This window comes from Schistocerca serialis, chromosome 3, assembly GCF_023864345.2.
Source record: "Schistocerca serialis cubense isolate TAMUIC-IGC-003099 chromosome 3, iqSchSeri2.2, whole genome shotgun sequence".
NCBI lineage: Eukaryota > Metazoa > Arthropoda > Insecta > Orthoptera > Acrididae > Schistocerca > Schistocerca serialis.
This window is the reverse complement of record NC_064640.1, coordinates 89,675,937-89,699,633: the sequence shown is the minus strand read 5'-3', so window position 1 is coordinate 89,699,633 and position 23,697 is coordinate 89,675,937. Positions and strand designations below refer to the sequence as shown.

Below are 23,697 nucleotides of genomic sequence, written 5' to 3'. Positions count from 1 at the left end.
GACGGAAAACCAGAGCATCGCAGATATTCACAGGCTCTTGCAGAATGTCTACGGAGTTCTGGTAGAGAACAAAATCACGGTGAGTCGTTGTGCGAGTCATCTGTCATGAAGCTCGAGCAGACGGACGGACACTCTCATTCGAGATGATCGACGGATCACAATCAAACACCTCACTGCATAAGTGGACGTCTCTATTGGCGGTGCTGATACAATCGTCCACGAGTTGGAGTACTCAAAGATGTATGCCCACTGAGTTCCTCGCTGCCTAACAGAAGACCATAAAGAGCAACGAAGGACCTTCTGTCGGGAATTCATTGCGCATTACGAGGCTGATCGTGACAATTTTTTGTCAAATGTCGTAACAACAGTTCGAACCAGAAACAAAAGGGCAATCCATGGTGTGGCACCAACCTCAGCCGGCAAAATCATGGCGACGGTGTTCTGGGATTCTAAAGAATTTGTTCTGTTTGATTTCCTCTCTCATGGTGCAACGATCAAGTCTGAAGCGTATTATGATACCCTCAGGAAACTGATTTTTTTTTTTTTTTTTTTTTTTTTTTTTGGTCGTGTGACTAGGGCCTCCCATAGGGTAGGCCGTTCGCCAGGTCCAAGTCTTTCGATTTGACGCCACTTCGGCGACTTGCGCGTCGATGGGGATTAAATGATGATGATTGGGACAACACAACACCCAGTCCCTGCGCAGAGAAAATCTCCGACCCAACGCGGAATCGAACCGGGACATTCTGTCGCGCTGACCACTCAGCTACCGGAGGCGAACAGGAAACTGAAGAAACGACTTCAGTATGGTCGTCGCCACAAAAATGGAAACTAGCTTCTCCTCCTCCATGACAACGCCAGGCCTCACAAAAGTCTGCGCAACCGAGGGGAGCCCACGAAACTTCATTGAACTGTTCTTACTCATCCGTCCTACAGCCATACTCTTGCGTCTTCCGACTTCCATCTGTTTGGGCCAACGAAGGATGCACTCATCGGGGAGCAGTGTAAAACACTTTGGGCTTTTTTTTCAGAAATCGCCGAAATGTGCACGAATAATTGGCAAGTTGGGTCATCCGCACCCGCAAAATTGGGAGCTTGTTGTATATCTGAATCTTTCGAGAAGCCCTCTCTCAAATGTAACCACTGTAATGGATGAAATAGTCTCTATCTGTTATAGGCCTGGTGTCTATGGAACAGTGCGATGTGTGCCCGCAGGCTTTCTACACTACTGGCCATTAAAATTGCTACAAAACGAAGATGACGTGCTACAGACGCGAAATTTAACCGACAGGAAGAAGATGCTGTGATATGCAAATAATTAGCTTTTCAGAGCATTCACAAAAGGTTGGCGCCGGTGGCGACACCTACAACGTGCTGACATGAGCAAAGTTTCCAACCGATTTCTCATACACAAACAGCAGTTGACCGGCGTTGCCTGGTGAAACGTTGTGCTGATGCCTCGTGTAAGGAGGAGAAATGCGTACCATCACGTTTCCGACCTCGATAAAGGTCGGATTGTAGCCTATCGAGATTGCGGTTTATCGTATCGCGACATTGCTGCTCACGTTGGTCGAGATCCAATGACTGTTAGCAGAATATGGAATCGGTGGGTTCAGGAGGGTAATACGAAACGCCGTGCTGGATTCCAACGGCGTCGTATCACTAGCAGTCGAGATGACAGGCATCTTATCCGCGTGGCTGTAACGGGCCGTGCAGCCACGTCTCGATCCCTGAGTCAACAGATGGGGGCGTTTTCAAGACAACAACCATCTGCACGAACAGTTCGACGACGTTTGCAGCAGTATGGACTATCAGCTAGGAGACCATGGCCGCGGTTACCCTTGACGCTGCATCACAGACAGGAGCGCCTGCGATGGTGTACTCACCGACGAACATGGGCGCACGAATGGCTAAACGTCATTTTTTCGAATGTATCCAGGTTCTGTTTACAGTATCATGATGGTCGCATCCGTGTTTGGTGACATCGCGGTGAACGCACATTGGAAGCGTTTATTCGTCATCGCCATACTGGCGTACCACCCGGCGTGATGGTATGGGGTACCATTGGTTACACGTCTCAGCCACCTCTTGTTCGCATTGACGGCACTTTGAACAGTGGAAGTTACATTTCAGATGTGTTACGACCCATGGCTCTACCCTTCATTCGATCCCTGCGAAACCCTACATTTCAGCAGGATAATGCGCGACCGTATGTTTCAGGTCCTGTACGGACCTTTCTGGATACAGAAAATGTTCGAATGCTGCCCTGGCCAGCACATTCTCCAGATCTCTCACCAATTGCAAACGTCTGGTCAATGGTGACCGAGCAACTCGCTCGTCACAATATGCTAGTCACTACTCTTGATGAACTATGGTATCGTGTTGAAGCTGCATGGGCAGCTATACCTGTACACGCCATCCGAGCTCTGTTTGACTCAATGCCAGGCGTATAAAGGCCGTTATTACGGCCAGAGGTGGTTGTTCTGGGTACTGATTTCTCAGGACCTATGCACCCGAATTGCGTGAAAATGTAATCACATGTCAGTTCCAGTATAATATATTTGTCCAATGAATACCCGTTTATCGTCTGCATTTGTTCTTAGTGTGGCAATTTTAATGGCCAGTAGCGTATTTATTCCTTTTACAAACGAGCGCCATCGTCCGCGGAGCCTGCATTCTCTCGTCAGCTGTTTGACGCGCCGAAAGTTTTTGAGAAAAGTGCGCACGTACGGCGTTGTTGTACGACGAGAGATTGGGCGAGTGAGGGAGAACAAATGTGGGGAGTAGGGGGCTGGTATGAATCAGCGCGGTAGCCGGCGCTCGCGCTCGGCGCTAGTGCAGCACATCGATTGCGCGGCGCGGCCGCAGTCAGTCGCGGGGACGACGCCGGCCGAGCGCCACGCTAGCACGCCACGCTCTCCGCAGGTAAGCACGCGTCGCTGCCGTCGCCGCGTCTCGACACGCCAGCCCCTCCGGTCGCTGGCTCAGTCCCTTTTCTGCACCACCATTCAGTTAATTTATGATTTTATTTCTTTCTGACGACACGTGTTCTCCTTACTGTCGACAACCTGCTACATGCGTAACAATGCCTATTGTTTACGTGCAAAGAGTAACAAATTTAGCTGATTAGAACTAGAAGTTTTCAAACCGCGGGTCTTCAATTATCGCACTTATAAAAGAGGAATTAGATTAATTTCGAGTACTTGAACGAGTCCTTGTGTGTATTGCATGACCTAGAAAAAGAGCGACGTACAAGAATGTACACCAACTGTGGAAGACAGGAAATGAAGCTGTTCTGTAAATTAAACTCCGATTTCAATTCGCGTACTAAAAGAAAAAGCTATCAGTTGTGCCTTTAATTTTATCTTTGTTTGGAACGTGACACACTCGAAATCTACGAGATCTTGTTGAATGCACTGAGAGCACAATTGTTGATGTTTCCACGGAGTTTCGTCTTCATTGTTCTCACTACAAAAATACGAGCAATAAGAATTGTGCACACGTAGTTCATTGTCAAGTCTTATGTTGGACATTTACTATTCTTTACTAATTAACATCATTATTATTGTTGTTAACATTATCATTATACCCTGTTAACAATGAGTATTTGTTTACGTGTGATGAGTAACAAAATGAGATAAATTGAAATTAAAATTTTTCAGCAGTGAAACTTCAAATATTTTACTTACAAAGGGAGAAGATACATTATTTTCCAGTAGTTGCGCAAGTTTGTATGAGTATATTGTATGACTTAAAAAAACAGCGGCGGACGGTAGTTGATGCCAACTGAGGAAGATATAAAAGAAAGCTGTTCTGTAAACCAAATTTCCATTTCAGAGTGCGCACTGAAGAGAAACCACCAGCGCTGTCTTTTACTTAGTCTACGCTTAGAACTTGACACTACCTCGAAACAGCGGAGATCTTGTTGAATGTACGAAGGGCACAATTCTCGTTTCCATGGAGCTTTGTGCTAATTGTGTTCATTAGTAACATCTTGGTAATAAGAATCGTGCGTACATAGTAGATTATGAAGTCTTGTGACACATAGTTACTATTTATAACTGTGTATTGTTTTTATGATTTAACACTATTTTCCAAAATTTGTCATTTTTTACAATGTCCTCTCCAATGAAAAACTTACAAAAATGTGACGCCCTTTCCCACATTATCTAAAACTCTCATTCTCGTGCGTCCTGGTAGTATTCTTCCTTCCGGAGATTCTTCCTCCACAATCTCGACGAATCTGTCATCTTATGATTTCATAACATGCGTAGTGTGAGTAATATTATAGCCAGGACAGGCAGCATTACACTTTCCAGTTCTGTAAACAAGTTTTAAATCGGTGTAAGCTAGAAAAGTTAGGCAAAGAAACTTAATTGGTTTTTTTGCTAATTACTTTCACTGATTCTTCGCTCTGATTGAAACTGTCACGTTTGTGGATGTTTGAGGGAGAGGAAGCGCAGCCGCTAGGTACTCTCTCTGCTCACCTCTAGAGGTACTAATTTTCGTGGATATAGTAGTTCTCTGTATTTAAGTATCGAGGCAAATTAAGGTTAATTCAAAGTCCCTCTAATTCCCTCCCCCCACCCCCGAAATCTGAGTCGCCTACAGATTTTATGGCTTATCTATTCATTAACTCAATTATTTGAAAAAGAACACTTATTGCTATAATTATGTTTTCCTCTATTTCTATATCAGGACTAAATGATGCTGACGTTGGTAAAAGAACATTTGCTGTAATAATTGCTTTTTCTTTTTCTTCTGCGGCAGGATTCAATGATACGGCACTTCCGCGTCATGATAATAGGGGGAGAGTGTTGTCAGACCTTCGTCTTTCCATTTTGAAATGATATCATTTGCTTTATGTGTACTGTAGTATTTTTCCGAAATTACAAAAATTGCATCCGAAAAAGAAAGTTTTTATAAATGTGAAAAACTGTTCCAATGCAGAACATGTTCATGTATCCAGGAGCAAATATTCTGTTCATAGTTAAAAATGTTACAATCGAGAAAATCTTGTCAGCACTGTTTTTGATAGTCTGTGTGTTACATTATTACTCTACAACGCACCAATAATCAGCAAGTGCAATCAAATTAAGAAGACTTATCAAACGAAAGTTAAAAGTTAAAATCATTCTGATATAGATGCTATTGGAAACTACCACAAATTTCCATTTTCAAGACAGGGAAAATTGATAGGACAGTAAAGGAACTTGGTTCACTTGCAAAAATCACGTTTCACATTGTCGAAGACCTTCCGCTCCCAGATAGACGATGGTGTGCGACTGAGGAAGTATTACTTAACCGTCCTTATGTTGCGTAACTAGTTTTTAAAATATACTGAATTTTATTCTCCATAAAACTCTGTATCTGAAGAATTAACAGTATCCTCCAATAATTTAACTACATTATGCAGCACTTAAACATGTAGAACTCGTAATATTTGCAAACACTGCACAAAACACATTCTCATAGCTACAAAAGTAGTATACAATACCGGAAACTAACCTCCAGGCACAAACTCTACCCAATACAAACTGCCATAGAAATTCGAATATCTGTGAGAAGATTGAGTTGAACGACAGTGTTTTACTAGTCGCGGACACTGCGGTGCAAAGCACTATTTACAAATAGCACTCTGAGAAGTAACGAGATGTTGGTAAAAAATACTGGACCTTAGAACCTATAAACACTATTGTACATGCGATGCTCTGTGGAAATTTATATACGTCTACTATTAACTGATGAAATCATTGAGAATGCAACAGGGCTCTATAATGGACAGTCAAATCAGAACGAGACAGATGAAATAAAGTAAATAATCTGTTTATTATTTGAAAAGTAATCGCTATAACTGTCTGTGAGGCAAGACGGTCGATGCCTTCGTGGAAAAATGTTTGCGATTGCCTACGGAATCAAGACTGTACCTAGGTGAGCACCTGTTCGTGCGAAGCAAATCGACGGCCACGACCGAGCGATTCTAGGCGCTACAGTCTGGAACCGCGCGACCGCTACGGTCACAGGTTCGAATCCTGCCTTGGGCATGGATGTGTGTGATGTCCTTAGGTTAGTTAGGTTTAAGTAGTTCTAAGATTCAGAAGGATGTAGGTTGCAGTAGGTACTGGGAGATGAAGAAGCTTGCACAGGATAGAGTAGCATGGAGAGCTGCATCAAACCAGTCTCAGGACTGAAGACCACAACAACAACAAAGTTCTAGGGGACTGATGACCTCAGATGTGTAGTCCCATAGTGCTCAGAGCCATTTGAACCATATTGACGGCCACGAATGTCTATCTTCAAGGTTCCAAAAATACAGGAATAGTATGGAGAAAGACCGCGACTGGATGGAGAACTATCAGGGCTTCTTCAAAATGGTTCAAAAAAATGGTTCAAATGGTTCTGAGCACTATGGGACTTAACTGCTGTGGTCATCAGTCCCCTAGAACTTAGAACTACTTAAATCTAACTAACCTAAGGACATCACACACATCCATGCCCGAGGCAGGATTCGAACCTGCGACCGTAGCAGTCACGCGGTTCCAGACTGTAGCGCCTAGAAACGCACGGCCACTCCGGCCGGCAGGGCTTCTTAGCGAAACTTCTGCAGAGTAGTTGAAACAGCCATCTTGTTTCGAGTACACTGCAGAAGTTTCGCTGGGAAGCCCTTACACATCCATCATACAGTCACGATCTCTCCCCGTGGGATTTCCATATTTTTGGTGCCCTGGAGAAAGACATTCGTGTCCGTCGGTCTGCATAGAGGTGCGCAACTTGATACAATCGTGGTTCCGTAGGAAAACGCAAACATTCTTCCATGAAGGCATTAACCGACTTGTCTCACAGTAGGTTAAATGTACTAACAGTTATGGCGACTAATTTTTAAAATCCAAGCAATTTACGTACTTTCGTCCATCAGACTCTCTTTGATTTGACTTCTCTTTATATTTGATAATGGATTAAATCAAAAGATTCGGGAAAAGTGGGATTAAAATCATCATCCAAACATCATAATTTAAGTTTCCCGTGGTTTCCCAAATCTTTTGAGACGAATGCTGAAATGATTTCTTAATCGGTGTCACAACCCATTTCCTTCACCATCTTTGTTCGGTCTAAGCATAAGACCTGTTTGATAAGGACCACGCTGTCGAGGAAACTTCAGACTCCAACCCTTGGTTTTACAGTTATATCAAATTTATTCTGCTACCAAGACCTCGATATCGACGATCCACCTCTCCTTCGCACAACGAATCAGTTCCAACGGTTTTTATCTTTTAGTATTCACCGAAAATTCTCCTTTAAGCCCATTGAGGAAAAGTGTAGTTACGTGCCACGTTTCAGTGCATCGTTGCTGGAAGTCCTTATACAGACCAAGGAACGGGGATCACCATATTTCTGGAAAGGGTGATATTGGACTCTCACGGATTACCTACAGAAGATGCTGTGAAGCTTATTTCATGTTCGCTACGAATAAGATGGGATACAAAATGTGTGTCACAAAGTGGCACACGTTTGTCATCGTATCTGGATACGTCAAATGAAAGTTTGCGAAATAAGGTGAGAAATTTGCAAATGATCATCGTGTTGGAATATGAGACCCGACAGCAATGAAAAAAGGACAAAAAAGCAAAGAAAAACCTTTTTACGGTAAATCCTTCTTGTAATTGTTTCAGTAAGGCAGTGACACTACAAGGAAATAAGAGATGTTATCACGGAATTAATCGCTTCTCTACGAAACAAGATTTAATCACTTTAATTAACTCTCGTCTTTTGAAGTCTGTGTCGACAAACTCAAACGGCATAGAATGAAGATTTAGAACAGGATGTGACTTTTGTCATGGGTGACTGAGAGAAGCTGCGAAGCTTGACATTAATTGGTTTTGTCTCTCCCTGTGCACTGCCGGCATGGCAGGTACACGTGAGATTCCTTGATAGACAGCAAGTACGGTAACGAACTGGACGAGAAGATTTCGTATATTATTCAGTATTTTTTAATTACGCAAGCTTGGATCATTTAGTCGCGATGACACAAAATATGAACCAGGACCACACGACGAATCGATTGATAGATTTTTTCCATCCCGGATTACTGTTCTAGCGTTCAATAGACTGTTCTTGGGCTTAATAGCACTACAATCAATTTTATTGCTGAAGTATGTATGTTATTCTTTTCCTTATACAAAACGTCAATTTTTATCCCGAAGAATACGAACTGGAGCCAGTAATTTTAAGAAGGACGTTTTATTGTGGATCTATTGGCTCTGCTGATGTACAAAATAAATTTTGTTCCTGTAAATGCTAATCGAAACTTCTCTCCCTCCTTCTCTGGCAGTGCAGTTCGTTCGTTTTTATCTCGCAGGTAAGTCGGCAGGTATACGACCACCAGCCCACGAAGTTTGGCGCCGGTTCTCGCATTAATTATTTCGCAGTACTAGGAGGAAATGTGCACGCCCATTAACGCCATCACCAGACCTTACTCATTCCACTTACTCGAAAGATGGCACCGAGGCGACATCGCATTCACCCAACGGTGGAGACGCCGAGAGCTTTTCCACTTGACGCTCCTTCTAACCTACGAGAGGTTCCTATAGAACACTACGGTAATACGAATTTCAAAGAGGCATTCGCCGAAAACGAATTAACAGACACAGTGAAGGATACTTTGTATACTTAATGCTTCATACTGCGAACTGAAGTCGATGTGCGGGTCGTGAAGGAAGAGACGATTGACTCTGACGTCTCTTTGGTAACGATGTTATATGAGATGGACGATGAAAGCATTCTAACGCGATCATATCGAAGGAAAGATCTTTGAATTTATCTTTTCTCAAATGTACGCCACATTGTTCGGCAGAACGTCGTAATTTTGCGACTTTATCCCTATATCTACATCTACATTTATACTCCATAAGCCACCCAACGGTGTGTGGCGGAGGGCACTTTACGTGCCACTGTCATTATCTCCCTTTCCTGTTCCAGTCGCGTATGGTTCGCGGGAAGAACGACTGCCGGAAAGCCTCCGTGCGCGCTCCAATCTCTCTAATTTTACATTCGTGATCTCCTCGGGAGGTATAAGTAGGGGGAAGCAATATATTCGATATCTCATCCAGAAACACACCCTCTCGAAACCTGGTCAGCAAGCTACACCGCGATGCAGAGCGCCTCTCTTGCAGAGTCTGCCACTTGAGTTTGCTAAACATCTCCGTAACGCTATCACGCTTATCAAATAACCCTGTAACGAAACGCGCCGCTCTTATTTGGATCTTCTCTATCTCCTCTGTCAGCCCGACCTGGTACGGATCCCACACTGATGAGCAATACTCAAGTATAGGTCGAACGAGTATTTTGTAAGCCACCTCCTTTGTTGATGGACTACATTTTCTAAGGACTCTCCCAATGAATCTCAACCTGGCACCCGCCTTACCAACAATTATTTGTATATGATCATCACTTCAAATCGTTCCGTACACATACTCCCAGATATTTTACAGAAGTAGCTGCTACCAGTGTTTGTTCCGCTGTCATATAATCATACAATAAAGGATCCTTCTTTCTATGTATTCGCAATACATTACATTTGCCTATGTTAAGGGTCAGTTGCCACTCCCTGCACCAACTGCCTATCCGCTGCAGATCTTCCTGCATTTCGCTGCAATTTTCAAATGCTGCAACTTCTCTGTATACCACAGTATCATCCGCGAAAAGGCGCATGGTACTTCCGACACTATCTACTAGGTCATTTATATATATTGTGAAAAGCAATGGTCCCATGACACTCCCCTGTGGCACGCCAGAGGTTACTTTGACGTCTGTAGACGTCTCTCCATTGAGAACAACATGCTATGTTCTATTTGCTAAAAACTTTTCAATCCAGCCACACAGCTGGTCTGATATTCCGTAGGCTCTTACTTTGTTTATCAGGCGACAGTGCGGAACTGTTTCGAACGCCTTCCGGAAGTCAAGGAAAATGGCATCTTCCTGGCAGCCTGTATCTAATATTTTCTGGGTCTCATGAACAAATAAAGCGAGTTGGGTCTCACACGATCGCTGTTTCCGGAATCCATGTTGATTCCTACAGAGCAGATTCTGGGTTTCCAGAAACGACATGATACGAGAGCAAAAAACATATTCTAAAATTCTACAACAGATCGATGTTAGAGATACGATCGCTGTTTCCGGAATCCATGTTGATTCCTACAGAGTAGATTCTGGGTTTCCAGAAACGACATGATACGCGAGCAAAAAACATGTTCTAAAATTCTGCAACAGATCGATGTTAGAGATATAGGCCTCTATAGACTGCACTAAATATCACGGCTGCGTATTTGGTTGCGTAGCAGATATATTGGTGTAACACACAGTTGTAAGCATGACAGATAAAAATTTAGAGACATGATCCATTTACCGTGTAACACTGCCCCTGGCCTGGAAAATGGCCTCTACTGGCGTTCAGTTGAAGCCGCTCGTTGATGACAAGATCGTGTAGGTATACAGAATTGCGGGGATGTTGATTGCTATATTTCACCCGCTGTTGCAAATAATCGCAGACATTTTCTATAAGATTCAGACTGGATAACTTAAAGGGTCAGTGAGATAGCGTGGCTGAGTGTTCGTCAAGCCAGGAATAAATGCGTATAACACTGTCAACACGGCTGATGTTATCTTGGAGGATGAGAGTCCACAGCATACTCGCCATTAAGGGGGGTAGGACGTCAAATGGGCCGACTTGGAGCAGGAGAGGCGCCACAGGACATTTTATTTTCTACTGTCTATACTTTTACAAATAAATTCATAAAACTTTGTCAGCATGACCAGGAAGGATTCAGGATTCACACTAATAGCAGTGGAAGTGCAAAAACATAACAAAATAATTTTTTTTTAGATATGAAATTTCATCATTTTTTCACTTACTGTTGGCTGCATTTGTTGCTATAGGTACATTTTTCTTCACAAGTAAGGGAGATTCTTTGATGAATTTTGCACAGCATACAAACCATACTTACAGGTGTACGAAACTCTGGAATCTTCCAAATCTATTAAAAACTGTGGCAAAAATTGAGATAATTAACTACAAAATTTGATTTTTTTTCTAAACATAAAGTTTGAAACGTAACAGCTCATTCATTTTTTCTGAAATTAAATAGATTCTTGAGTTCCAGACACCTGTAAGTATGTTTTGTATGCTGTGCAAAATTCATCGAACAGTCTCTCTTACTTATGAAGAAAAGTGTACCTATAGCAACAAATGCAGCCAATAGTAAGTGAAAAAATGATGCAATTTCACATGTAAAAAAATTATTTTGTTATGTTTTTGAACTTCCGCTGCTACGAGTGTGAATCCTGAATGCTTCCTGGTCATGCTGACAATGCTGACAAAGTTTTATGAATTTACTTGTAAACGTATAGACAGTGTAAATTAAAATGTCCTCTGGTGCCTCTCCTGCTCCAAGTCAGCCCGTTTGACGTCCTACACCTATTAAGATTTATAAGAAACGGCAACTCCTCGTGATCGAAAATGTTGAAATAAACATTCCGGTTCATGTTTGTGGTATCCTGAATGAGAGGGCCCAAGTCATGGTATGGAAAGCACCCCTAAAGTGATCCGGCCTGGGCTACGTCCTGGTTGTAGGTCTCGTTGGGCCGTCAGTACCTCGACGCCTTGCATCATTTGAAAAGAGGCAAAACCGAAACCCTTCGGCTCACAGTAAATGCCTCTGAAGACACGCAGATTGTCACATATTCACGATGTAATAACCTGTACATTGTTAAGCTTAAGGCTGCTGGAAGTCAACAAGGGCACTCCAAAATAGGCAATGAGAGACAAAATCCAGAGTGCAGGCAAAAGTGGTAGCGGTTAGGTTCTCGGACGTCAACAGTAACGGTAAGGCCCTGCGAATTGCAGACGCCATGAGCAGCTGATCTAGGGGAGAAGTTTTTGCTCAGAGAATCAACTGGAACTCCATTTACCGCCTAGGAGGCACACAGTAGAAGATGGTCACAAATGGCCACGTCTTAGCAGATGCAGCAAGCTTGATACCTGCTCCTGAGGACTGCAACGTATGTGGGTTTACATTGGTCAGAGTGCTACACCAGTGGTTCCCACTCATGAAAGGCCTCCGGGCGGGGCCAATTATCGTAAAACACTGTTGTTGCTGGTCATAAGAGGAAGGGCACTGACATTTAGCTTTCAGCTGATCGCTGTTGCTACAAAACTTGGAGTTTGTTAATGTAAAGTCCAGATACATCCCCACCTACCGAGTAGTAGAAGGGGAGGACTCAAAGTGGTTGGACAGAAGCGCCCTGGAGGTGTAGAGCCACTCGTATGATTGGCTGAAGCCTGTAAAGTGCCTGTGTATTGTTGGGCCAAATATAGGAAAGGAGACATATTGTGACAAATATAGGAAAAGAGACATATTATGCCACCACAATCCTTTAAAAACTCACGTTTTTGTATTCAGACGGAGTTATCAGTCAGGTCAATGGGATACCAACTCCGTGTCGCTCCTTGCCAGCCTCTGTAAGCTCCGAAAAGTCTGCTTTCTCGCGTGGAGTGCTGTTCTCAAAGTTTGTACGTAAAATGCTGCTAGTGTTCGCTGCTTCTGTTAGTGCTCACCCCACGGGCTCAGACACTGACTTCCGTTGTGAAATCAGTTGCACCCTTTGCTTCTTCTAATGTTGAAAATTATCCTTGAGTGTAGTAGTTAGATCGATCGCAACTAAATAGTGTTAATCAGACCCCTGAGTATCCTTTAATTCTCTGCTGCAAGCATCCTATCGAGTCTTCGACTCTGAAAACTCGCTCTACTCGTTGGTGCCTTGCGACAGTGTTTAGCTCCATACAATCAGCCTACCTTCAGTGGACGTTTGTCTTCCTGCAGTTTCTCGTAAACGCTCGGAAATTGGAGACTGACCTGTAACCTCCTGTATTCCCTCTATCCTGTGTTACGAAACGACAGGGTTTATGTGTCGCTGTGGGTCGTGCCCTTCTGCGAGGCACCCTAGTCGACCGGGAGCTGGATGCTCAGGCTCTGCGTTCCGTACCAGCAGGATTTCTGTCGGGTGCGCAATCGATTGACAGTAATAAGGTATGACACTTGTCTCCGGTCTTTGTTGGTGACGTTCTTTTGACGACCACACTTCTTAAGGCGACTTATATGGCTACACGTGATACACCGTTCCTTGTAGACGCGTTGTACAGACCGCGTTGATCACCATCAAATTGGAAAACTTCACAGGCCGGCCGAAGTGGCCGTGCGGTTAAAGGCGCTGCAGTCTGGAACCGCAAGACCGCTACGGTCGCAGGTTCGACTCCTGCCTCGGGCATGGATGTTTGTGATGTCCTTAGGTTAGTTAGGTTTAACTAGTTCTAAGTTCTAGGGGACTAATGACCTCAGCAGTTGAGTCCCATAGTGCTCAGAGCCATTTGAACCAAAACTTCACAGGGGCACGTCCAAACATGATTGCTCCTTTCCGTCTATCCGTCACATCTCCACGTCGACCAGCCCTACTGCGCTGAATCCATAGAACTGGCGGGCACACACACTGAAGAGCCAAAGAAACTGGTACACCTGTCTACTATCGTGTAGGGCTCATGTGAGCACGCAGAAATGCCGCAGCACGACGAGGCATGGACTCGACTAATGTCTGAAGTAGTGCTGCAGGGAATTGACACCTGAATTCTGCAGGACTGTCCATACATCCGTAAGAGAAAGAGAGGGTGGAGATCTCTTCTGAACAGCACGTTGCAAGGCATCCCAGATGTGCTCAATAATGTTTTTCTCTGGGAAGTTTAGAGGCCAGCGGAAGTGTTTAAACTCAGAAGAGTGTGAGACTCTGTAGCAATTTTGGACGTTTGGGGTGTAGCATTGTCCTGCTGGAATTGTCCAAGTCCATCGGAATGCACAATGGACATGAATGGATGCAGGTGATCAGACAGGATGCTCACGTACGTGTCACCTGTCAGAGTCGTATCTAGACTGTCAGGGGTCCCATATCACTCCAACTGAACACACCCCACACCATCACAGAGCCTCCAATAGCTTGAGCAGTCTCCTGCTGACATGCAGGGTCCATGGATTCATGAGGTTGTCTCCATTCCAGTACACGTCCATACGCTCGATACTGTTTGAAACGAGACTCGACCGGCCAGGCAACATGTTTCCAGTCATCAACAGTCCAATGTCGGTGTTGGCGAGCCCAGTAGGAGGCGTAAAGCTTAGTGTCGTGCAGTCATTAAGGGTACACGAGTGGGCCTTCGGCTCCGAAAGCCCATATCGATGACGTTTCGTTGAATTGTTCGCACGCTTTTCTTGTTGATGGCCCAGCACTGAAATGGAAATGGAAATGAGCGTTTGGCGTCATTGGCCGGGAGGCCCCTCGCGGGGCAGGTCCGGCCGCCATATCGCAGGTCTTATTACATTCGGCGCCACATTGGGCGACCTGCACGCCGGATGGGGATGAAATGATGATGAACACAACACAACACCCAGTCCCTGAGCGGAGAAAATCTCCGACCCAGCCGGGAATCGAACCCGGGCCCAGAGGACGGCAATCCGTCACGCTGACCACTCAGCTACTGGGGCGGACAGCACTGAAATCTGCAGCTATTTGCGGAAGGGTTGCACTTCTGTCACGTTGAACGATTCTCTTCTGTCGTCATTGGTCTCGTTCTAGCAGGATATTTTTTCCTGCCACAGCGATGTCGGAGATTAGATGTTTTACCGGATTCGTGATATTCACGGTACCCTCGTGACATGGTCTTACGGGAAAATCCTCACTTCATCGCTACCTCGGAGGTGCTGTGTCCCATCGCTCCTGCCCCGACTATAACACCAAGTTCAAACTCACTTAAATCTTGATAACCTGCCATTGCAGCAGCAGTAACCGATGTAACAACAGAGCTAGACACTTTTTGTCTTATATAAGCGTTGCCGACCGGAGCGCAGTATTCTGCCTGTTTACATATCTCTGTATTTGAATACGTATGCCTATACCAGTTTCTTTGGCGCTTCAACGTACATTCCGGATAACTATAATGAATTAGGCCAGCGGTGGAGGGAGCCATTGCGACGCCATTTACAGCAGTCCTGAGCGTCCTGAGTGCTCTCTTAAGGGGGTGACAAATACTTTGTCTACTGAACTTAGTTCCTGTTACTGTGCAATAAATGTCTCATTTCTTACTTAATTAACAGTTGACGTCAAGATGACAATGACCTCGTCAGACGCTAGAAATTTGTCCTAGGTATCAGCTGTTATCGAACTGAGAGAAGATGATGAAGAAGAAGAAGGAGGAGGAGAAAAGAAAGAAAGAAAGAAAGAAAGAAAGAAAGAACCTGTAGAAGGATAAGCAGTAGGGGTGACCGGGGTGGAATGGACTACCGGGGAAGAACGATCATGGTCGTCTAATTTCGTCTAGAGGCACTAGAGTGCGCTCGGACTACAAGTGATTAACAAATCAATGTCTCATTCCATGTAGGCTTTCACGGCCGGCGTCTTTATCAGTAAACTCTTCCGGGCTAAGTTGCCGTGGTCGATCTGTAGAACTTCTTCTCCCTGACGTTTCGTTCTCAACTACGGAGAACATCTTCCGAGGTGAGTCGACGACTGGCTGCTAGGAGCTGGGGCCGCCGCTTATATAGAGATCGTAGGGGGCGCCACCACACGTCACATGGCGTCGATGTGCAGCTATCTCTGGCTATCGTCTGTTCTCTCGATTGCAGGCAATCGATTGTCACGTGATTGATGCAACGTCGACCGCCATATCTTATCCAATTTTAATCCTTCTTCTTTACGATTAAAATTGTATTGATGTTTGTGGATTTCAATTGCCTCTCTATACATACGTGTATAATAGTGCGACGTCCTCGCTAGCACGCTTGTTTCATCAAATTTTATGTCGTGATCTCCATCCTTAAAAACATGTTCCGCTACTGCCGATTTGTCGATATGTCCCAAGCGACAGTTTCTTTTGTGCTCCGTCAACCGTGTATTGATGCTTCTTTTGGTAGTTCCTATGTAAACCCTGCCGCAACTACACGGAATTTTATATACCCCTGGGGTGGCTAGGGGGTGACGAGCATCTTTTGTTGATCTTAGGCATTCACTAATTTTCTTAGTAGGTCTAAAAATGGTCTCTACCTGAAACTTGGCTAGTACTTTTCCAATGCGATCCGTGATATTATGGATGAACGGAAGAAATACTTTTCCAGCTGATGGTCGTTGCTGTCTCCTATTTTTAGGCATTTTTCTATTTGGGTGAAGTGCTCGATTAATCTCGTTTTTTGTATAACCATTTTTCGCAAAGGCCATTCGTAAATGATTTAGTTCTTCTTGTAAGTAGCCTGGTTCACAAATATTATTGGCCCTATCCACTAGTGTTTTTATGACCCCCCTCTTTTGCCTAGGGTGGTGGTTTGAGTTCTTATGGAGGTAGCGATCGGTATGTGTACCTTTCCTGTAGACCTTATGGCCTAAGGTCCCATCCGCCCGTTTGATAACTGATACATCCAAGAAGTTAAGTTGTCCATTCTTCTCCTTCTCCATAGTAAATTTAATCTTTGGGTTGATGCTATTTAAGTGTACCAGAAAATCATTCAAGTCTTCTTCCTCATGATTCCATATTACAAAGGTATCATCCACATACCGATACCACTTCGAGGGGCTTTTTTTGGCCGACTGCAATGCTTGATGTTCAAAATATTCCATGAATAAATTCGCAATTGCGGGACTTAGGGGACTTCCCATGGCTACCCCATCGATCTGTTCATAAAATTCACCATTATACTGAAAATAGGTTGAGGATAGACAGTGTTGGAACAAGGCTACTATATCAGTAGGGAACATATTGGCTATATGGGAGAGAGCTTCATCAACTGGAACCATCGTGAACAAAGACACTATATCAAAACTGACAAGTATGTCATTAGGACCGACATACTTGTCAGTTTTGATATAGTGTCTTTGTTCACGATGGTTCCAGTTGATGAAGCTCTCTCCCATATAGCCAATATGTTCCCTACTGATATAGTAGCCTTGTTCCAACACTGTCTATCCTCAACCTATTTTCAGTATAATGGTGAATTTTATGAACAGATCGATGGGGTAGCCCTGGGAAGTCCCCTAAGTCCCGCAATTGCGAATTTATTCATGGAATATTTTGAACATCAAGCATTGCAGTCGGCCAAAAAAAGCCCCTCGAAGTGGTATCGGTATGTGGATGATACCTTTGTAATATGGAATCATGAGGAAGAAGACTTGAATGATTTTCTGGTACACTTAAATAGCATCAACCCAAAGATTAAATTTACTATGGAGAAGGAGAAGAATGGACAACTTAACTTCTTGGATGTATCAGTTATCAAACGGGCGGATGGGACCTTAGGCCATAAGGTCTACAGGAAAGGTACACATACCGATCGCTACCTCCATAAGAACTCAAACCACCACCCTAGGCAAAAGAGGGGGGTCATAAAAACACTAGTGGATAGGGCCAATAATATTTGTGAACCAGGCTACTTACAAGAAGAACTAAATCATTTACGAATGGCCTTTGCGAAAAATGGTTATACAAAAAACGAGATTAATCGAGCACTTCACCCAAATAGAAAAATGCCTAAAAATAGGAGACAGCAACGACCATCAGCTGGAAAAGTATTTCTTCCGTTCATCCATAATATCACGGATCGCATTGGAAAAGTACTAGCCAAGTTTCAGGTAGAGACCATTTTTAGACCTACTAAGAAAATTAGTGAATGCCTAAGATCAACAAAAGATGCTCGTCACCCCCTAGCCACCCCAGGGGTATATAAAATTCCGTGTAGTTGCGGCAGGGTTTACATAGGAACTACCAAAAGAAGCATCAATACACGGTTGACGGAGCACAAAAGAAACTGTCGCTTGGGACATATCGACAAATCGGCAGTAGCGGAACATGTTTTTAAGGATGGAGATCACGACATAAAATTTGATGAAACAAGCGTGCTAGCGAGGACGTCGCACTATTATACACGTATGTATAGAGAGGCAATTGAAATCCACAAACATCAATACAATTTTAATCGTAAAGAAGAAGGATTAAAATTGGATAAGATATGGCGGTCGACGTTGCATCAATCACGTGACAATCGATTGCCTGCAATCGAGAGAACAGACGATAGCCAGAGATAGCTGCACATCGACGCCATGTGACGTGTGGTGGCGCCCCCTACGATCTCTATATAAGCGGCGGCCCCAGCTCCTAGCAGCCAGTCGTCGACTCACCTCGGAAGATGTTCTCCGTAGTTGAGAACGAAACGTCAGGGAGAAGAAGTTCTACAGATCGACCACGGCAACTTAGCCCGGAAGAGTTTACTGATAAATCAATGTCTGTTATGATTTAGTAAAGTTGCAACTGTTGTCGCCCGCGAGTTGCGTACTGTGCCCATAAAAGTGAGCGGATTCGCTGTTCTATAATAACTTTCCGGACCATTTCCATCTAAGGTAACTGTGTCATATTTTTGTCTTCATAATCAACGTTTTGTCCTTCTAAGTCAGTGTCTTCTCAGCTATCTTTGTATATAATGCGGTTGTAAAAAGAAATTGTTTACTGCAGTTAATGAAAATTTTCTCAATAGATAAACGTTTGGGGCGGAATGGTCTACTGGTATCGTCCTTTCCTCCCCGGTTGCACTTTAATCTTCATTTGAGGGATTCTACCTCGTAGTTTGCCTTCCTCATTTGCAGATGGTCCTCATTATATACGGAAAATGGAGAGAAAAATCTGGCCCACGAAAAAGTGGAAAAATCTGTCGAATCAGTAATTAATTAGACGATGACCCACTGAAAAGCATCGAAGCAATCTTTCGTGCCTTTGACTGCTTTAAAACGATGACCCAGTGAAAAGCATCGAAGCAATCTTTCGTGCCTTTGACTACCTTCAAACGATACGTAAAAATGAAAAAGGCGACAATCCCCTTTAAGCAACTGACAAAACATGCTGGAAATATCAGTGCGTTTTCAATAAGGAGCAAGAGTTAGAACTTATCAGATATATTAGGGATCTGCAAAAGCGATGTTTTAGTAAGACTATGAACTAACTACGCAGATTAGCGTATCAGCTCGCAAAACGGAACGGATTCCCTCGCCCACAACGAAACGAAAATGGCTGAAGAAATTACGTTCTTGGATATCTAGTTCGCCATCCTGACTTAAGTTTCAGGAAGCAGTACAGGCAGTGGGCTCGTAACTCGTGCGCTGACGTAGATGTTAAGGACGATGACGCCCAGATTGCTTGTAAGGTGTGTTATCGAAAAAAAAGGAGTCATTGATATAAAAAACGAAGAATATTATTTTATGTTATCTTCGTTTCCAAATTTTATTCAAAAAATGTCTGAGTAAACGGTTCTAATTTTTATAAAAATTTTTTTCATCATTGAGAACTCCAGAATTTGCTCCGAACGTTAGGCAGGCCGTTCCGCCCCAATCTACCCTACTTCATGATATTTAATTTTTTTGCTTTCTCCAGAATACCACGTAGCTTTAGTAACAAACTTCTGACCACCGTAGAGGATGGAATCATTCTTTTCTTGAAACAGCCAACAAGTCTTTCAGGTGAAGAGATGAAGGAAAATGGCAGAAAACCGATTGCGCCTGCACAATTTGCCTCTGCTCCGCCCTATAAGACTAGAAATGGAATCGTACATCATCTGGAAATTACTGCAGCCTATTTTTACTGCGGCATACTATTCGATTTCCAAACTTAACAGTACTAGTTACGAATGCCTTCGTTTTTTACCGTTATCTCTGTCGTAAGACATTAACTGCTATTTTAACGGGGAATTTTGTTGAAAAATACGCAAGTTACTGGTATAGTTTACAGAAAAAGAAACGCATTTTCTATCGTCAAGGATGAAAACCCGGACTTATACTACTTTAATTAACGTCTGTACTAGGAAGTAATTTTGTTAGTATCTTACAATGAAATGGTTCATTTTAACCGCTGTAATCATCTTTTTCTGCCGTCCACGGTGGCCGAGCGGTTCTAGGCGCTCAGTCCGGAACCGCGCGACTGCTACGGTCGCAGGTTCGAATCCTGCCTCGGGCGTGGATGTGTGTAATGTCCTTAGGTTAGTTAGGTTTAAGTAGTTCTAAGTTCTCGGGGTCTGATGACCACAGATGTTAGGTCCCATAGTGCTCAGAGCCATTTGAACCATCTTTTTCTGCACAGCAGACGCGCTCCAAATACCCTGAGCCCACCCTGAATCGTGTTTTCCATGGTTTCTGTTAATCAAAAAATGGCTCTGAGCACTATGGGACTTAACATCTGAGGTCATCAGTCCCCTAGAACTTAGAACTACTTTAACCTAACTAACCTAAGGACATCACACACATCCATGCCCGAGGCAGGATTCGAACCTGCGACAGTAGCGGTCGCGCGGTTCCAGCCTGAAGCGCGTAGAACCTCTCGGCCACACAGGCCGGCTTTCTGTTAATCACTTTAGGTGAATGTTGGAGGGTTGCTTGAACACAGCAACCGCCTATTTCTGTCTTTATGTTTACTTGGTTCAAGACTGAGCTGAGTCTCTAGTGAGTACAACGTAGACGTTCACATTAGAGTTTAACAGTGTTACCTTCTACCTTCCCTTTTGTACATACCTGAGGGATCGCGATGCAAATGCTCGCGCACCGATCCATTATGAGGTTGTACATGGTTTCTGTACGTCATTTCCGTAGAGTGCCAGGACGGTAACGGGAAAAGTGCACGGGCGACTTCCTCCCCTATCCTTGTCCAACTGGAGTTTATAGTCTGTTTCTAGTGACTCTGTTGTCAACTAACTTTCCTACTACGTACGGTGGCCGAGGTCTTTGAGTGGTGGCACCGTGTTCGCAATTAGACGGTTATTGATTCGGGTGAGCGAATAGGTTCTCAAAGTCGACATTTGACCAAGAAGGGGGGGGGGGGGGGGGGGATTGTCGCGGGCACATCCTGTCCTGACAGCCGGACTGTGCGACAGTGTCGCCAGGAGCGATGACCCAAAATTCTGGCTATGCTGATCAGATAGACGGATAGAATGTTAAGTTTAGCGACCTCCATAGTACAATTCGAAAGTTGTAGGCTTTGTGCCGATACTATATTGTACGAGGATTTCCCTTATTTCATTTTCATTATCATTTGCAAACAGAACAAAGACAACACTATGTTGAAAAAGTGCACATCTCAGACACTCATACGATAAGATGAAACTTTGGCACAATCATATGCTTGCGAGAGGAAGCAACCATTCTCCACCAGAAGATCACTATAACCAAATGTGCGGGTCTCATAAATTCGCACTATCCGCAGCCATTGAGTAAATAGACTGCTTGAAATACACTATGTTATCAAAAGTATCCGGACACCTTGCTGAAAATAACTTAAAAGTTCGTAGCGCCCTCCATCGGTAATACTGGAATTCAATGTGGTGTTGGCCCACCCTTAGCTTTCATGACAGCTTACATTCTCGTAGGCATACATTCAATCAGGTGCTGGAATGTTTCTTGGGGAATGGCACCCCATTCTTCACGGAGTGCTGCACTGAGAAGAGGTATCGATGTCGGTCGGTGAGGCCTGGCACGAAGTCGGCGTTCCAAAACTTTCCAAAGGTGTTCTATAGGATTCAGGTCAGGACTCTGTGCAGGCCTGTCCATTACAGGGATGTTATTGTCGTGTAACCACTCAGCCACAAGCCGTGCATTGTGAACAGGTGCTCGATCGTGTTGAGAGAAGCAATCGCCATCCCCGAATTGCTCTTCGACAGTGGGAAGCAAGAAGGTGCTTAAAACATCAGTGTAGGCCTGTGCTGTGATAGAGCCACGCAAAACAACAAGGGATGCAAGCCTCCTCCATGAAAAACACGACCACACCGTAACACTACCGCCTCCGAATTTTACTGTTGGCACTATACACGCTTGCAGATGACGTTCACCGGGCATTCGCCATACCCACATCCTGCCATCGGATCGCCACATTATGTACTGTGACCCGTCACTCCACACTACGTTTTTCCACTGTTCAATCGGCCAATGTTTACGCTCCTTACACCAAGTGAGGTTTCGTTTGGCATGAGTTTGGAAATCTCGCGTACAGACTTATGACAAAAGTAAATAAAATTTAAATGTCGTGTGACACAAGTGGCACCTAATCATCTGACTACGTTCAAAGTCCGTGAGTTCCGTGGAGCGCCCCATTCTGCTCTCCCACGATGTCTAATGACTACTGAGATTGCTGATATGGAGCATCTGGCAGTATGTGGCAGCACAATGCATCTAATATGAAAAGCGTATGTTTTTGGGGCTGTCCGAATACTTTTGATCGCATAGTGTAGCTTACAGTTTCTATCACACAGAGGTGAGGATGTGTTTATTGCAATTTAAGACAAGGCTGGCAGAGCCCTGCGGTTGTATCTCATACGTGGATTTTGTTAGTCCATGTGTCGCGGGCCCTAATAACTAAATCATGGTTCACGAGGTACGGAGTTCCACTAACGCAGTGACACTATCGTTATCGGTTATCAAATCACCTAAAGTTGTGTACTTTTATGAGCAGCAGAGACAAAACGTAACTCGATCGTCAGTCTAGCAATCGGCCAATCGTGGATGAAAGAGAGGCGATGTGCAATTTTAGCTGTGAGATTGTCAGGTTTCATCCCATAGATTCGCCAAGAACAGAAGACGTTATATCTTTAGCTAAATTTGTTGACTGAGTGATGTGATGCAAAAGGCATCGTAAACGGAGGAGGAGAGATTAGTGTTTAGCGTCCCGTCGAACGAGGTCATTAGAGACGGAGCACAAGCTCGTGGTGTGGAAGGATGGGGAAGGAAATCGGCCGTGACCTTTCAAAGGAACCATGCCGGCATTTGCGTGAATCGGTATTGGGAAATCACGGAAAACATAAATTTAGATGGCCGGACGCGGGTTTGAACCGTCGTCCTCCCGAATGCTAGTCCATTGTGCTAACCACTGCGCCACCTCGCTTGATGCAACGTAAACGAGGAACGTGTAACTACGTAACAACTGCTTCTATCTTTTGCATTTCGTGTGATTGTTGGATTACAAAGAAAAGGATCTTGCAGAGTAAAGCAAGTGCCGCACAAAACGAGCAAAAGTTTCGCTGGCGGAATCTTTTCTTGTATGACGTTTTCGGCCTCTTAACGGCAAGCCACGGTGCAGTAGTCTTACTAGAAACTCATCGTGGTAGTTATTATTCGTTGCTTGTTAACATAAATTTATTATATGAAATTCAGTACAGCGAATCTGAAAAGAATGAAGCTTCCTTTTCTAGGTGAGTCACTGTAATTGCCATTCGATTTTATGTATCATTCCATTCCCCCTTTAAAGGCGTTGGCATAGCTGTAACTTCTATCACAAAAAATCGACGCCATGTTTCTTTGTTAACTTTCCTGCGAATGAGGATGGGAAAGAAAAGAAAGAGATAAACGAAACAACCGTATATCCGCCACATCAGTAAACATCGTGTTGTTAATGGACACCGCTACAGCTATCAAGGATATTACGGAATTGGGGATGGCAGATGATTTAATGATTCTGCCTCATAGGAACAGGCTCTCTCCTTAATTCACTCCCAAAAATGACGTTAAAATATAGCAGCAATTCATAACACAGCGTCTGCCATTATGTGCAACCCGTAAACTGTCTGGTTTCAAGGCGTCACTGTCTTCCTAAAAGAC

General features: G+C 44.0%; 1 long non-coding RNA gene across 1 annotated transcript in view; it reads left to right on the top strand.

Annotated features, from left to right (window-relative positions):
• The first annotated feature begins 2,862 nt into the window (after positions 1-2,862).
• The window catches only part of LOC126471553 (uncharacterized), a 380,606-nt gene continuing 359,771 nt past the window's right edge, over positions 2,863-23,697 (top strand). The window contains exon 1 of the long non-coding RNA XR_007586335.1: positions 2,863-2,922. This is a non-coding gene — a long non-coding RNA (uncharacterized LOC126471553). The remainder of the gene's footprint in view (positions 2,923-23,697) is intronic.